This window comes from Lathyrus oleraceus, chromosome 1 (assembly GCF_024323335.1).
Source record: "Lathyrus oleraceus cultivar Zhongwan6 chromosome 1, CAAS_Psat_ZW6_1.0, whole genome shotgun sequence".
Taxonomy (NCBI): domain Eukaryota; kingdom Viridiplantae; phylum Streptophyta; class Magnoliopsida; order Fabales; family Fabaceae; genus Lathyrus; species Lathyrus oleraceus.
The window spans coordinates 278,169,605-278,184,134 of NC_066579.1; positions in this window are offsets into that span (position 1 = coordinate 278,169,605).

Genomic DNA, 14,530 nt, shown 5'->3' on the forward strand with positions numbered 1-14,530 from the left:
CAACAGTCCATTCAATCATTACCATTCGCTAAATCCAAACAATCATCTAACCATTCACATAGAAATGCAACATAAGAATCTACCTTAACATTTCAATCTAATAGTAAAAATCAAATTAAACATACATACAACTAACCTATTAACCATTTTGTAACAGCTCAGCCAATTAACATTCATACAACTAACCTATTAATCACTAGCTACTTGATAACTTCTAATATAACTCTCCACTGATAAATAACTGAATTTAACTTAACATCCTAATAACTAACAATTCACCAATAAAATAGTTTAACATTTCTTATTCACTAACAGAAAATCGAGTCTCCTAACTAACTTTCATTTTCACTCCGAATTGATTCTAAAATTCTTACATAAGGACTAACTAACTTGAACCAATTCCAACTAATTGAACTAACATAGTTCAATCTTTTGTTAACTCATTCTCTACCTCTATAAATTAACATCAAGCTTCACCTTCTTCCTGGATTTTTTTCATTCTAAGCTTTAGATTTCACTCTCTTCATTCATCACACACTTCACAATCTCAATTAAACTCAATTAAACTTAGAGCTCTCTCTCACATGAACTCCCTCTCATAATCAACACTCGGGCACAAAAGAACAAGGAAGAAGAAGATAAGAGTAAGGAAGAACAAGGGAAGAAGAAGAGAAAAGCAAGGAAGAAGAAGAGGAGAGAGACTTTCAAGATTTACAAAGGATTTCATACCTAACTCCGGCGCTGCTCCGGTAAGTTCTTTACCATCTTCATCGATTCACTGCATAGAGGATACCATCATGTGGCGTAATATTGGAGGAGTTAAAACCCTAACCTCGAAGGCTTTGACTCCGAGAGTGTAGGATTTAATTTTTGTTTTAGATTATTAAGGTTCTTCATCTTTTGTTTTCGATTCGAGCTTCTCAGAGGGAATTGGACATGAAAACTTTGACCAAAAATGTCTCCCCCCCCCCCATATGACCAAAAATGTAGGAGATAGGGTCTAAGGAACCCCAGTTTTGACCAGTTGACTTTCACTGGTCAACCACCATGAACCAACATGCAAACTTGAAATTCTCTTGATCTCTTGGACTCATGTAAGATCATATATGCATAAGATGATGTAATATGAAGTATCCCTTGCAATATTTGATCAAATGGTGAAGAGACTTACTGAGGAAGTCACACAAGATACCCAGATGAAGTAGGGTTTTCAAGACAAACAGGCCTCAAACTCTTGATGATTTCTTAATCAAAATTATGTGTGAAGATCATGGGGATCCAAATATGATGACTAGAGTCAATGTAAAGCATCTCTTGATTAGTATCCTTGCATTGAGGGTTTCAAACCCTAAATATGAGCTTGATGGGGCATAGGTTAACATACACACTACCTACAAAAGAATTGAACTATACATAGCCATGTTTTTGGCATTTTGGTTAGTAAATAATGAAAAACAAAGTATGATATAGTCAAATTTTCTTGGTGATCTCTCCCAATGCAAACCCAATGAATGATGGGTAAGGAGGATGCCGAGGTGTGATCCCAAAGCTAATGCATATGATGGGGTAGCTTGAGGATCTTAGGGTAAAAATTGGGGTCTTACACATTTCTACCATTGCAAACATAATTTCCTAACTAACCTAACCAATTCACTAGCAGCTAACATATTACATGCACCAACAACACTAGATAGCCAAGAATTCATGACATGAAATAACATACAACACAAAGCATCAAAACCAAGCAAGGTAATGCATAACAACTCACAAAATAAACCTGACATAGCAGTGCAATCATTTCTAATCAAGGAAGCACCAACAACAGTCCATTCAATCATTACCATTCACTAAATCCAAACAACCATCTAACCATTCACATAGTAATGCCACATAAGAATCTAACTTAACATTTCAATTTAATAGTAAAAATCAAATTTAACATATATACAACTAACCTATTAACCATTTCGATTAACAGTTCAGCCAATTAACATTCATACAACTAACCTATTAATCATTAACTACTTGATAACTTCTAATATAACTCTCAACTGATAAATAACTGAATTTAACTTAACATCCTAATAACTAACAATTCACCACTAAAGTAGTTTAACATTTCTTATTCACTAACAGAAAATTGAGTCTCCTAACTAACTTTCATTTTCACTCCTAATTGATTCTAAAATTGTTACATAAGGACTAACTAACTTGAACCAATTCCAACTAATTGAACTAACATAGTTCAATCTTTTGTTAACTCATTCTCTACCTCTATAAATTAACATCAAGCTTCACCTTCTTCCTGGATTTTTTTCATTCTAAGCTTTAGATTTCACTCTCTTCATTCATCACACACTTCACATTCTCCATTAAACTCACTTAAACTTAGAGCTCTCTCTCACATGAACTCCCTCTCATAATCAACACTCGGGCACAAAAGAAAAAGGAAGAAGAAGAGAAAAGCAAGGAAGAAGAAGAAGAGAATGACTTTAAATATCTATAAAGGATTTCATACCTAACTCCGACGCTGCTCCGGTAAGTTCTTCACCATCTTCATCGATTCACTGCATAGAGGATACCATCATGTGGCGTAATATGTGAGGAGTCAAAACCCTAACCTTGAAGGCTTTGACTCCGAGAGTGTAGGATTTAATTTTGGTTTTAAATTATTACGTTTCTTCATCTTTTTTTTCGATTCAAGTTTCTCAGAGGGAATTGGACACTAACACTTTGATTTTCGGATTTAGGTCATAAAATGGAATAGGATGAGGTTTTAATATTTCTCATTGAAGATTCTCCACCGTCGGAGATGACCTTTGGCGCGGCGGAGGGAGTAAGAGCTCAGGTGGAGGGACTTTGATTTTCTCATTGAGGTTTTAATGACTTTTTGATAATGTTTTTATAGTGAATATAATCATGATTTTGATTTACATTTAGTCACCATGTTAGATACCTTGATCAATATGCTTAGCTTAGGGATTATATTAGGTTAGAATATGGTATTGTTTGATATGTCATATTGATTCTCTTGTTGATTTGATTCCATGTTTTTATATCATGTTTGGTTTTTAAATTTCATTTATGATCATTTTATGGATTTCCGTTCAAATTGACTATTGGATTATGATTCTTGTAAAATTCAAAATGCCATTTTAATTTGTCTTAATAATATGCGTAGGGTAGATATCATTTCCCATCATGTTCATGTGAATAAGGTTCATTAATTGGCCATGTTGATTCATTTCCCATTTGGTTAAAAATTCCATTGAATGTGCTTACTTTGATGCATTGTTTTTTCATTTATATTGATCTCATTCTAACTCCATTTATCTTGTGTGTTTACTTGGATCATGTGACTTCAAGCTTAACCTATATTTTGTTCCAATTATCACCATTGCTTACACTTATCATTGGTCTTGTATTGTATGCTTTTACATAAGGATGCCATGCCACTTAATTGTTTTAGGCATGATATTTGGTTTATAACATGTATGGATTCCATTACATTTCCTTGTATTGTTTGGTACCATCCCCCTTCCCCATGAAAGTGAAATAGCTTAGGTGTATATTTCCTTTAATGGTTTCAATGCATGCGAAATAAATAAATAAATAATCAAACAATAAAAAGACAATTTTCAAAAGACAAAAAATCACACTTGATCCAACGTCAAGTGGTTTCCAAATCAAATTCACTTCACAGCAACGCGAGTGCTTGATCTAATGTCAAGTACCTCACCATCATTATCCATTGCATTACTCATTATATTCTCCCATCTCTCACTTCTTAACCTGCCCCTACCTTTATCTAAATCTCATTCTTCACAATAAATTCCAAACGCTTGATCCAACGTGAAGTGCCTTTTTTTTAAACCTTTTCTCAAAAACCTGGAATGCAAAGGTGGGGTGTACGTACTTGTGCATAACACTCAAGTACTTGGGTTGTCGGTCATACTTAGCTTGTGGCATGATTACTTGACTTCCTCCTCAAAACACTTAATAATAAAAAGTGTTCAATCTGGTGCTCTAAGAGAGAAATATAATTAATGGTTAGGATGCCATTGTCATCTCAACATCCGAGTGTTCTGATTGTTGGTCGTACATAGCCAAGGGTTAGATAATTTTCTTCCTCTAAGTACCAATTAGTAAACTCACCAAACCATTTCATAATCAAAAATATTTTGGATGAAAAAGAAGGGTTAGGATGCAATTGTCCTCTCAACTCCCGAGTATTTAGATTGTCGGTCGTACCTAGCTTATGGTCTGATAGTTGTCTCTGTACTAAAATCAACCACGACCAATCAAATCCAATTTCTTCCTTAGGTCATATTTCAAAACCTTCCTTTTTAGAAAGGGCATGTTACTTTTGTTCTAATGTGAACGAAGCTTGAGCCTCTCATGCGCGAGCATACAAGTAATGTTTAACTGCTAGAATATGATCCAATCGTGTCCATTCTACTACAAACAAACAAACATTAAACCCTCCCATGACGTGAGCATACAAGCAGATTTAATCGCTAGTATGAAAACATTAACAATGTCTATTAAAAACAACCAAAAAATACTCCATTTTATGATCAGAAATGCGGAGCTCTGACTTGCTTATTGCATGAATGAGGATACATAGGCACAAGGGTTCGAAACTTTGGCGAGCACATTAATAATTATTTTCTTTTTCAAACTAATTTTCACTCTTGTTTTACTCCATTAATCGATAGAAGGTAACCTTCAGATAATAATATTCTTATGCATGAAGAATAAGCAAAGTCGTTCCTGTTGAGTACAACGAATGTGAGAGGTGATAATACCTTCCCCTTGCATAACCGACTTCCGTATATGCTCTTGGTTGAGAAGATCATTCTCTTGGGGTTTTATCTCTATTTTCCCTTTCCTTTGGAATAAATAAAATTCGGTGGCGACTCTGTATTTTTTGTTGCACGACAACTAGTCATCCTTTATTGATTAGTCCCTCAATTTCATCTTCAAGCTGGATGCAATTTGTTCTGTTGTGGTCATGACTTTTATGGTAAATATAGTACTTAGATTTATCTTCTCGGGGGAATTCTTATACCGCATATGGGTTCCTGATCTTGACTTCTTTAAACTCAGTGTTCACACATTCTTTCTAAATTCTCTCTCGTCGAGTGTTAAAGTGAGTGTAGGCATCAAACAGGAAGCGAGGTTTGCACTCGCATTCTCTTTTAGGTCGACCAATATCTTTCTCTGATGGCCGACTAGATCTAATGTTTCCTGGGCCACAAATGATCACCATGGCCAATAGTTTCTCACCATAGGTAATGTAAGGTTTCACCCTACTCAGCAAGTCTTTAAAGTTGTGGGCCTCCTTGCATCCTAACTTCTCCCGAAATAGACAATCTAGCCTCATACCCCTCTAAAAAATCCATCACTTAAAACTTTTATTTGATACCTCGCGCCATAACCATCTAGTTAAAGCAATAAATACATTTACGCATGGTTTCTTTCTTACCGTGGGTGATCCACTGAGTACGACCTGGTTATGGGTTATCTTTTTATGGTGTTGAAATGGGCATTGAAGGCCTTACATAGGTCTATCCAGGAATCCATACTTCTGTCAAAAAAGGAATTGAACATAGTAATTGTTGACCCAGTCAAAGTTAGTTTAAAGAGTTTGCACTTTAAAACTCCATGGGAGTGGTATTAGTCTAGGCGGCACTACATGCTTAACATGTTTTTCCAGTTCCTCGGTTTCGTCGTAGTTATGGATCTTTGGCGTATTCTCAATAATAATAGAATCCTGCTATTGAGGATACGAGCAAAAAGGGGACTATTCTTTCATTACAGGACTGAAGTGTCTTCTTAATACCTTTACCTCTACTAAGGGCGGAAGACTTCTGGATGAGTGTGGCTACCTCTCCCCTCCTTCAAGATGAAGGGAAATAGTCATGTGTCTATGAGGTCACTGGAGGCTCGGCGACTTCTAGACTTATTCTTGATGTCTTGTCGACTAAATTGGTAACAATTTTCAAATCCTTCTTGAAAGAAAAATCTCTGAAACCTTCATTGGTATATGAAGTGAGATCCTCTTCTAATCGAGACAACTCATCGTGGTAGGTATTTATCTATTCAGAGCTAACATATTTCTCTTTCTTTATGGCCACGTCGATCCTTGAAATACAAGAAGGAACATCTGCCATTATGACAACCAACTCAGAGGGTGCTCCATGGATGTCTATCTCCTCCTTAATACCAAACAATTAATCCACCTCTTTTTGGAGGTTAGATAGCTCACCTCTACAAAATAGACCTTTCGTAATACCCATTTTATAACGGTCTTCCTATTAACCGTGGTAATAATTTTTGGGGGGCATTTTTTTTTGGTATTTACTAAAAGACATTTCACAATTGTTGTAGGTACCAATCATGGTGAAAAGTGGTGTCTGGTCATGAGTTCGGATCCTAGCACATACATTTTTGTTTTTATTTATTTTTAAGCCACTTTTCACCATGGTTGGTGTAACACTCCGATAAAATAAGATAATTATTTAAATTGAGTTAATAACATATTTATTAATTTAATTAAATAATTGGAATTATTATTATTATTGGAATTACTATTATTGGGTTATTATTTTATTGGGATAAAAGTTGGAATTTAGAAAAGGTCTCATTTAGTAAAAAGGTTCATTTTCACGTGAAAAGGGAAAAGAGACAGAAAGTGGAAAAGGGCAAAGAGAGCCAGAGAACAAGGGTTGAAGGGAGGAAGAGCTTGAAGCTTAAAGATTCGCCGGATTAACTCAGGTAAGGGGGGGTTTATCATCGTTTAATGGGTATTATGGGATAATATGTACTGGGTAGTGATAAACCATTGATTTACCTCTGAATTGGATAATTATGATGAAATTGTGAACTCTTTGGATGAACGAAATTGGGTTACAATTGAGAGGAAATTCGTAGGAATTAGATGCAATAGTGTTAGGATTTGTGAGATCGAATAGGTTATAATTCGTGTTAGATGATATGAACGATTATTGTGTAAAATTGGACTGTAGAAGGTTGAATTGGATAGATCTCGTAGCAGAGAAAGCCATAGCAGATCTGGAATTCTGGTTTCTGGTCATACGCGTATGGCACTAGGCAATACGCGTATGAGATGGCATGGTACGCGTATGGCACTAGGCAATACGCGTATGGATGAGGAAGATGATGTTTTGAACGTAGATTGGTCTCTGTTGGTACGCGTATGGGGAAGTGGTACGCGTAGCATACGCGTATGAGATGGTGTTACGCGTATGGGATTTGGTCAAGAGATGGGCCATACGCGTATGGGGCTAGGCAATACGCGTATGGACAGGATTGTGATTTTCCTGAGCTGTTGTTGTGCAGTTTTTAACTGTTCAGTTGAGTAACGTAATTCAGATGATGTATGGTATATTAGGGATCATTTCCCGTTGTTTTGAGTAGTATAGGTATTAGTAGAGTGTGCTAATACTTTGGTTGTTATTTGGCATGATATGATATGCTTATGTGATAAAATACTGATGATGTGTGATGGTATGCATGATGCTGTGAATGTATCAGTTATGTGTGCATTTGTGAATAGACTGTTTTATGGCTTAGAGTGTGAGCATATATCTATTCTTGAATTGTTGTTGATGATGTAGCATTGCTAGGTGATTAGCATGCATGTTGTGGCCTTTATGGTGGTAGCTAATTCCCATGGTGAGGAATTAGTGATGAGTTATTGTGGATTGTTGTTGATGTTTGCATGCTAGGTGATTTAGCGTGCATAGCATAGCCCTTGGGGTGGTAGCTAATTCCCATGGTGAGGAATTAGTGATGTGAGTCACTAGGTCTCAGATGAGTGGGACTAGTGAGCTTGGTAGTCGTACCTGGATTTGGTCGGTGAGGTTGAACTATATGTTCACGAGTAGTCGGTACCGCATGCATGGAGTCTCATTGCATAATATATGAATGTATGGCGTATAATATGAATGGATGTATTCCAATATTATACGTGTGTTTTATGGTTGTTTTGAGTTTGAGTATGATGATGGTGATGATTATGAGTTGATATTGCCGTTGCTGAATATGTGTAATCTGATTAGGGTGATGATATGTGTTATATTACTTAGCATTACATGATATTTTATAATGCTTATTATATCGATTGAGGAACTTACCCTTACAACTATGTTTTCAGGTAACGAGCAGTGATTGAATAGAAGCTAGTCCTGGGAGTCTAGTGTAGTCCTTAGTGGGTCATGCTCTGGTAGATGTAACATCGGGATGGGATGTTTTACTATGTTTTATTTTGGTTGTTGAACAACTTTACATGTAATGTAGTACATGATTTGAATGTTGTTATTTTGTATCCGCTGCGATTTATGCAAAAATGTCTTATTTTGATTAAATAAATGAGCATGACAGGATATTTTGATGATTGGTGTGAAATGATTGTGTGACACCCTTCAGGGCATAATTACTCTGATTGATATTTTTATTATTTTAATTAAATATTTGGGGTATTTTAGAAGGGTGTTACATTAGTGGTATCAGAGCATAGTCGGTCGAGTCGAGTCGTAATTATTCTGTTTCCCTGTACGGGATAGGTGTTGTGTAACCCTATCAGTACTTATTGTTTTAGCTTGTTGGGTTTTCAGAATAGAGATGGCTGGAAGAGGTAGAGATGATGCTGCAATTGCTGAGGCTCTGGGTATGCTAGCTGGAGTACTTGGAGGAAATCCGAATGTTGTGGGAATGGGAGCTGCTCGTCAATTGAGTGAGTTCCAGAAGAACAATCCTCCAATGTTCAAGGGAGCATACGATCCAGATGGCGCTCAGAAGTGGTTGAAGGAAATAGAGAGAATCTTCCGAGTGACTGAGTGTGCCGATAACCAGAAGGTCAGGTTCGGTATGCATATGCTGTCAGAAGAAGCAGATGATTGGTGGGTTGCTACCCGCACTGAGTTGGAATCTGCTGGGAATGCTGAGATCACTTGGGCAGTGTTCCGAGAGAGATTCCTGAGGAAGTATTTTCCAGAGGATGTTAGAGGAAAGAAAGAGATAGAGTTCTTGAATTGAAGCAGGGCAATCAGTCTGTTACTGAGTATGCTGCTAAGTTCACAGAGCTGTCGAAGTATTACACTCCCTATAACGAGGCTACTGGGGAATTTTCAAAGTGTGTGAAGTTTGAGAACGGGTTGCGTCCCGAGATCAAGCAGGCTATTGGGTATCAGCGGATTAGAGTGTTTTCTGATTTGGTTGACTGTTGCAGGATTTTTGAACAGGATTCCAAGGCTAGAGCAGAGAGCTATCAGCAAAGGGTTGATAGGAAAGGCAAGAATCAAAATGATCATGGGAAACCGTATGCAGCTGGCAAAGGTTTCCAGAGACAGAGTGGGATGAAGAGGCCTAGTGGGGGAGACTCCAGTGCCCCTGCTAAGTGTTATAGATGTGGTCAGGCTGGACATCGTTTCCATGAGTGTACCAGTGCTGAGAAGAAGTGTTTCAAGTGTGGCAAAGGTGGTCACTTGGCTGCAGAGTAGCGGTTGAAGACTATGACATGTTTCAACTGTGGAGAGGTGGGTCATATTAGCCCACAGTGTCCTAAGCCGAAGAAAGAGAACCAGTCGGGAGGCAAGGTCTTCGCTTTATCGGGTTCTGAGACTTCTGCAGATGATCGTTTGATCCGAGGTACGTGTTATATTAATGGCTTTCCTCTTGTAGCTATTATTGACACAGGTGCGACTCATTCCTTTATATCTTTGGATTGTGCTGTGAAACTTAAGTTAGAGATATCTGAGATGCTTGGAAGTATGGTGATTGATACTCCTGCGAAGGGTTCAGTGACTACTACTTCAGTTTGTTTAAATTGTCCTTTGAGTATTTTTGGTAGAGACTTTGGGATGGACCTAGTGTGTCTTCCACTAGTGCAGATCGATGTTATCTTGGGTATGAACTGGTTGGTGTTTTACCGAGTTTCTATCAACTGTTTTGACAAGACTGTAATTTTTCCTGAGATTGAGGAAGGAAAGAGTTTGTTTCTATCGGCGAGGCAGGTGAATGAGGCAGTAGCAGATGGGGCAGAGTTGTTTATGCTGTTAGCGACTTTGGAGGCTAAAGATAAACTGGTGATTTGCGATCTAGCTGTGGTGTGTGATTTTCCTGATGTGTTTCCGGAAGAAGTGAATGAATTACCACCAGAGCGTGAAGTTGAGTTCTCTATTGATTTGGTACCTGGTACTAGGCCGATATCGATGGCTCCGTACCGTATGTCTGCTGTTGAGTTAACTGAATTGAAGAGTCAGTTAGAAGATCTGTTGGATAAGAAATTTATTCGTCCGAGTGTGTCACCGTGGGGTGCACCAGTGTTATTGGTTAAGAAGAAAGAAGGTACTATGAGGTTGTGTGTGGACTACAGGCAACTGAATAAAGTGACGATCAAGAATCGGTATCCTTTGCCGAGGATTGATGATTTGATGGATCAGTTGGTTGGTACGAGTGTATTCAGCAAAATAGATTTGAGGTCGGGATATCATCAGATACGTGTGAAAACTGAGGATATTCAGAAGACTGCTTTTAGAACAAGGTATGGACATTATGAGTATTCTGTAATGCCTTTTGGTGTGACTAATGCGCCTGGAGTATTTATGGAGTATATGAATAGGATTTTCCATCCGTACCTAGATAAGTTTGTTGTGGTGTTTATTGATGATATTTTGGTGTATTCGAAATCTGAAGAAGAGCATGCTGAGCATTTGAGAGTAGTTTTAGGAGTTCTACGAGAAAAGAAGTTATTTGCTAAATTGTCCAAGTGTGAATTTTGGTTAGAAGAGGTTAGTTTTCTTGGTCATGTGATTTCAAGAGGTGGTGTTGCTGTTGATCCTTCTAAGATAGAAGCGGTATCTAAATGGGAAGCTCCGAAGTCAGTTTCTGAGATAAGGAGTTTTCTTGGACTTGCAGGTTATTATAGGAAGTTCATTGAAGGATTTTCTAAGTTGGCATTACCGTTGACGATGTTGACTAGAAAGGGGCAAGCGTTTGTTTGGGACTCAAAATGTGAAGAAGGTTTCCAAGAGTTAAAGAGAAGGTTGACTACTGCTCCTATTTTGATATTACCGAGTCCGTCAGAACTATTTGAGGTTTACTGTGATGCTTCATTGTTGGGTTGGGGTGGTGTGTGTAACACCCCGAATAAAATAAGAGAATTATTTAAATTAAGTTAATAATATATTTATTAATTTAATTAAATAAATTGAATTTATTGGATTATTATTATTATTCTTATTTGGAATAATAATTATTGGAAAATATATAAGTTGGAATAAGGAAAAAGGGTTTTCAGTATTGGTAAAGAATTTTCACGTGAAACAGAGAAGCGGCTGAAAGGTGAAAGGTGGAGAAAAGGCAAAGAGGAAGAGCTAGAGAGCAAAGGTTGAAGAACGGAAAAGCTCGAAGCTTAGAGATTGCCGGATTATCTCAGGTAAGGGGGGTTTATCGTCGTTTAATGGGTATTATAGATTAACATGTCATGGGTAGTGATAAACCGTTGAATTGACCCTAATTGGGATTTGTTGAATGCTGAATAATTGTGTTGATAAGTTGTGTTGAAAACTGAAATTGAGTCCGTAGTCGTGTGAGTCGTGTTCCCCCGAACGCATAGCTTTTTACGGAAATTGAATCGGAGGTCCGGAAGTCCTCCAACGGCAGAAAATGCGGAAACTCTGCATTCTGCCTTGTGTTAGCGCAGGAACTGCTGTTTTGCCTGCGTTAACCGGTTAACCCAGGGCGTTAACCGGTTAACACTTTTATATTTTGTGGAAATGTGTTGTTTTGCCTGCGTTAACCGGTTAACCCAGGGCGTTAACCGGTTAACACTGTTGCGTTTTGCCAGAAAGTGTGTTTTGTCCTGCGTTAACCGGTTAACCCAGGGCGTTAACCGGTTAACACTGTTGGAAATTGGAAAAATTGATATTTTAATGTTGTGAACATAATTGGTTATTGGCCTATTATCGTTAATTTTGATGAGTAACCTTGTTGAATTTATGTTATGAAGTGTTGATACAAATATGTTGATAAGTTGTGTTAAAGTTGTTGAAAATACTGAGTTGTAGGCTTGGTGAGCCAAAGTTGATTATAAGTTGATTATAAGTTGATTTTGTTGAAAACATTGTTGTATTGCTATTCTTATTATGTTGTCGGCAGTTTAAGTCGTGTATGCCATGTACATTCATATGCATTAAGTCGGAGCTTTGCTCACACCACGTTGGCCTGGATTGGCAAAATTTTAAGTTGAAAGTTGAAGGCTTATGCCTTGATGCCCACTAAAATGGCAATGATTTTAAGTTGGGAGTTTTACTCCGATTGGTACCACATGCATGACGAGTCGAGTCTCATTTGAGTTGCATTTTATGTTGTTATTGAGCATGATATTGGAGTTGATGTGTCGTTACTGAATGTGTAAAATCTGATTTGGGTGATGAAACGTGTTAAATTACTTAGCATTACATGATGATTTATAATGCTTATAATATCGATTGAAGAACTCACCCTTACAACTATTTTTCAGGTAACGAGCAGTGATTGAGTAGAAGCTAGTGCTTGGAGTCTAGTGTAGTCTCCGTAGTGGGTCGTGCTCTGATAGATGTAACATCGGGACGGGATGTTTTTCATTGTTGAATAATTTTACATGTAATCTGTTATATGTTTTGAATGGTTGATTTGATTTCTATCCGCTGCGAATTATGCAAAAATGTTGTTTTGATTAAATAAAGAGCATGACAGTTATTATGGTGTGAAATGTTGTGTGACACCCTTGATTGCATATTTACTCTGATTGATATGTGTTATTTTTATCTAATATTTGGGGTATTTTAGAAGGGTGTTACATTAGTGGTATCAGAGCAGGTCGGTCTGTCCGGCCAGTTGTCGTGTCGTTACTGTCTAACAATTGTGTATTGTTACCAATCTAACTTTAAGTTGTGTTGTATTGATAAGTTGAAATGGCTGGAAGGAATGACGCTGCAATGGCTGCCGCAATGCAAGCGATGGCACAAGCTGTGCAGAACTTGCCAAATGCTGGTGGAGATGCTGGATCACGTAGCTTGGCGACTTTTCAGAGAGAGAATCCGCCGGTGTTTAAGGGGAAGCATGATCCAGATGCAGCCTTGGGATGGTTGAAAGAAATTGAGAGAATCTTCCGTGTTATGGATTGCACTCCAGCTCAGAAGGTTCGGTATGGTACTCACATGCTAGCAGTCGAAGCTGATGACTGGTGGCTAGAGACTCACGAGAGGTTGACCGTGGCAGGTGAAGTCATTACTTGGGATGTATTCCGTAGGGAATTCATGAGAAAGTATTATCCGGAAGATGTCCGTGGTAAGAAGGAAATTGAGTTCCTTGAGCTGAAGCAAGGAAACATGTCTGTCACTGATTATGCTGCGAAATTTGTGGAGCTGTCCAAATTTTATCCTCATTACACGGGTGCTGGTGCTGAATTTTCAAAGTGCATCAAGTTTGAAAATGGACTGCGCTCTGAAATTAAGAAGGCTGTTGGGTATCAGAAGATACGCATTTTTACTGAATTGGTTGATAGCTGCAGGATATTTGAAGAAGACAATAAGGCTCATTACAAGATTGTCAGTGACCGCAGGGGCAAGCAACATCAAAATCGTGGCAAGCCGTATGATGCCCCAGTGGGAAAAGGAAAACAAGGAGCTGCTCCGGCTCAGAGGACTAGTAGGGGAGGTGATCCTGCTGGTATAGTTTGCTTCAAATGTGGTCAGGCTGGTCATAAGAGTAATGTATGCACTGCTGAAGTAAAGAGATGTTTTCGTTGTGGTAAGACTGGTCATGCAATAGCTGATTGCAAGCACAAGGAAATGATTTATTTTAATTGTGGCGAAGAAGGGCATATTGGAAGTCAGTGTCAGAAGCCAAAGAAATCTCAAACTGGGAAGGTGTTCGCATTGACCGGAACTCAAACCTCCAGTGAGGACAGACTTATCTGAGGTACGTGTTATATTAATGGCTTTCCTCTTGTAGCTATTATTGACACAGGTGCGACTCATTCCTTTATATCTTTGGATTGTGCTGTGAAACTTAAGTTAGAGATATCTGAGATGTTTGGTAGTATGGTAATTGATACTCCTGCGAAGGGTTCAGTGACTACTACTTCGGTTTGTTTAAATTGTCTTTTGAGTATTTTTGGTAGAGACTTTGGGATGGACCTAGTGTGTCTTCCACTAGTGCAGATTGATGTTATTCTGGGTATGAACTGGTTGGTGTTTAACCGAGTTTCTATCAACTGTTTTGATAAGACGGTGGTCTTTCCTGAGATTGAGGAGGGAAAGAGTTTGTTTCTATCAGCAAGGCAAATGAATGAGGAAGTAGCCGATGGGGCAGAGTAGTTTATGCTGTTAGCGACTTTGAAGGCCAAAGATAAACTGGTGATTGGCGATCTAGCCGTGGTGTGTGATTTTCCTGATGTGTTCCCGGAAGAGGTGAATGAATTACCGCCAGAGCGTGAAGTTGAGTTTTCGATTGATTT